This window comes from Myxine glutinosa, chromosome 1, assembly GCF_964187855.1.
Source record: "Myxine glutinosa chromosome 1, kmMyxGlut1.1, whole genome shotgun sequence".
NCBI lineage: Eukaryota > Metazoa > Chordata > Myxini > Myxiniformes > Myxinidae > Myxine > Myxine glutinosa.
In genome coordinates this window covers 413,742,805-413,746,435 of record NC_136261.1, presented here as the reverse complement: position 1 = coordinate 413,746,435, position 3,631 = coordinate 413,742,805, and the positions used below count along the sequence as shown (strand labels likewise).

Genomic DNA, 3,631 nt, shown 5'->3' with positions numbered 1-3,631 from the left:
AGGATCGGTGGCATCGGTGGCCATCGAGGTCCAGCCCGGCGTCCCATGCGGGATCAAGCCCGAACCATCTGCCCCAGCTGAACCTTCCTCTCTCCTTCCAGTCCTTCAGTCCTGCCATTCCATCCTTCTGTGTACGTGAGTTTGTTCTGTGTGTCTTGTCCTGGGGTATAAGTTAAGCCTCTTTAGAATAAGTTAATATTTGCACTGTGTCTCCTTCCATTCTTTCTGTCTTTATTTTATTATCCTTCCTTCTTCCTTGGTTTCTTTTGGTTGTAAATAGTAGTAATAAATCATATTCGTATTTCCTCCCTTTTGTCTTCTTCTTCTTCTTCTTCTTCTTCACATCCTTCGTCTTTGAGGTTTCCACATTGAATACTTGTGGCACAATTTGGCCAACGTTCAAGGATCGGGTCTAGTTTCTGTTAATAGTTCATGCCGCGGTTGCTAAAACCGCTCGGCAATTAACATCTGTCCGCGGTACGAACGGGGCTGTGCCACCGGCCTTTCCGGAGGTCGCTGGGCAGCGCCAGGGACCGCGTCGGTCAGTTATAGAAGAGGGGATTAATCCCCCCTTGAAGGGGAACCGAGGCCGACATTGGGTTCCGCAACATTTGGTGTCAGGAGTGGGATTCGGACCTGAAGCGCTTAGCGCACTCAAATTACGAGTGGCCCTTGCCAAATCAAAACCACGCATTTTCCAGATCACCTCCGGAAAAGAAGAAGAAAAAACGCATTAAGATGTAATTTTTCTTTCTTTTTTTTTGTCAGATTTGAGGGGTTCCGCGAGTGTTCGGTGGGTTTCGTTAGGGTTCGGCACCTTTAAAAGAGTCAAGAACCACTGTCCTAGAACTTAACGGATGTCGTCACGAGGCGAGGAGAAACACGAACGACACGAACATCGCCATTGTCCAAACTGTTTGTTCACGCATGCGCAGGCGCAACATAGCAATACATCACAAAGCTCGTTTTTCGCTCACCTAGACTTTAGTCCGGTCAGTAAATGTATCGATCGAGCAGTGTCCATAGGTAAGTGAGGGAGTGACAGAGAGTGTGTATGTATGTGTGTGTGTAAGTCAGTCAGAGTTGTGTGAGTCAGTCAGTGAGTTGTGTGTGTCAGTCAGTGAGTTGTGTGTGTGTGTCAGTCAGTGAGTTGTGTGTGTCAGTCAGTGAGTTGTGTGTGTCAGTAAATGAGTTGTGTGTGTCAGTCAATGAGTTGTGTGTGTCAGTCAATGAGTTGTGTGTGTCAGTCAGTGAGTTGTGTGTGTATGTGACTGAGTAAGTCAGTCAGTCAATGAGTCAGTCAGGGAGTGATGTGATGATGGATTCGATAACCTTGCTGATGATTGGGGTCAGTCAGGGAGTGATGTGATGATGGATTCGATGACCTTGCTGATTATTGGGGGAAGTCAGGGAGTGATGTGATGGATTCCATGACCTTGCTGATGATTGGGAACAGGCTGCTTGGTCTGTCGTTGCAGGGATCTGGTTTTGGAATTTTTATTTTTTTAAAATAATTCTTACCTCTTGGTCTGGCCAGTGGCCACATCGACTTCGACTTGAATCTCAACTTTGGGGTTTGTTGGAGAGGGGGGGGGGGGGGTTGGTGGGGGAGAGGTTCGTTCCCCTCTTCCTTTCTTTAGAAGTCTGTGTTCAAAGGTATTCTCTCCATTAACAATGCATTCCATTGATGTTGAGAAAAATGTGGTGGCAACAATCTGTGTGGCGTTTCTTCCACGTTAGGACCTGTATAACCGAGGTGCTTGGCAGCAATCAGTGATGGCATGAAGTGCAGTCATGCCATGATGGTAAATGTTGTGCAAGGCTTTCAACTGGTTAGATCAGGATTACTTCTGGGGATATGCGCACTCCAAACTCTTCATTGACTGATAATTGACCATAATGTGCCATTACATATTCACAATAACACAGACGGTGCATTTGTGCTTTGAGGACCTCTCTTTATTGTGAAACTCTTCACAAATTCAAGTTTCATGAAAAACATAGGCAGGAGTCTTCTTCTGATAAACGATTTTCCAACAAAGGTGTTCTGCTAATATCACACGTGGCAATGAAACATGTACTTCAGCTAAGATTGAGTAAAAATTGATGTTCAAACTGCCATGGCAAGATCCCATCTGAGCATAACCAAAAAGGGACAAAAAAAAACAACTAAATCAATGAGAAAACAAAATTCCTAAACATTGGTCACAATCAAAAAAAGACCAAAAAAAAAAAAAAAAAAGGAAGTTCTCCCAGATCCCTTTTTCAGTAAAGGATCATTCATTCATGAACTGGTTTGTGAAACTTCATTCTTATAGCTTTGTTCCAAGGGCTCGTTTTAGAATCCCCACTGAACCTCTGACAGCCTCCACTGTAGTTTGTTTGTTGTCATATTCCCTGGAATGCTTTATTAGTACTGTTAGGCTTTTCTTGATCATCCAGATTCCCTGTTGCTCCAAATATCACTGGTACATATTCAGGTTTCTTCAATTCCGAAATCTTCTTCACCTAATTTTTCATATCCTGCTATTTCAGATTTCAGCTCTCCTGTGTGGATCTTCATATGTGATTTCAAATAGCCTTTTTGAAAGAAACCTTTATCACATATCAAGCATTTGAGAGGATGCCCTCCTGTATGGATCGTCACATGTGATTTCAAGCTGACATTACAGGAGAAAACTTTGTCGCATATTGAGCATTTATATGGACGTTCTCCTGTGTGGATCTTCATATGTGATTTCAAATTGCCTTTTTGAAGGAAACCTTTATCACATATCAAGCATTTGAGAGGATGCTCTCCTGTATGGATCGTCATATGTGATTTCAAGCTGACATTACAGGAGAAAACTTTGTCGCATATTGAGCATTGATGTGGACGTTCTCCTGTATGGATCCTCATATGTGATTTCAAATTGCCTTTTTGAAAGAAACCTTTATCACATATCAAGCATTTGAAAGGATGCTCTCCTGTATGGATCGTCATATGTGATTTCAAGCTGACGTTATGAGAGAAACCTTTGTCGCATATCGAGCATTTATATGGACGTTCTCCTGTATGGATCCTCATATGTGATTTCAAATTGCCTTTTTGAAAGAAACATTTATCACATATGGAGCATTTGTAAGGTCGCTCTCCTGTATGGATCCTCATATGTGATTTCAATTCGCCACTTTGAGAGAAACCTTTATCGCATATCGAGCATTTGAAAGGTTGTTCTCCTGTATGGATCCTCATATGTGCTTTCAATTCGCCATTTTGAGAGAAACCTTTATCACATATCGAGCATTTGTGAGGACGCTCTCATGTATGGATCCTCATATGTGATTTCAAATAGACTTTTTGAGAGAAACCTTTATCACATATTGAGCATTTGTGAGGACGCTCTCATGTATGGATCCTCATATGTTTATTCAAATCGTTTTTTGTGAAGAAACCTTTATCACAGACAGAGCAATTGCGAGGGTGTTTTCCAGTGTGGATCCTCATGTGTATTTTGATGATACTCTTTGAAGCAAAATCCATTCTGCATACATTACACTTATAACGTATTCGCCTTTTTTGCACCTTTTTGTGTTTGTTTAATTTAATATTAATATTGGTGTTGCGAGGCCCAGACTTGTATTTTACAGG

General features: G+C 42.1%; 1 pseudogene; it reads right to left on the bottom strand.

Moving 5' to 3' along the window:
- Window positions 1-1,982: 1,982 nt before the first annotated feature.
- LOC144894074 (uncharacterized) lies at window positions 1,983-3,385 on the bottom strand (annotated as a pseudogene).
- Window positions 3,386-3,631: the final 246 nt, after the last annotated feature.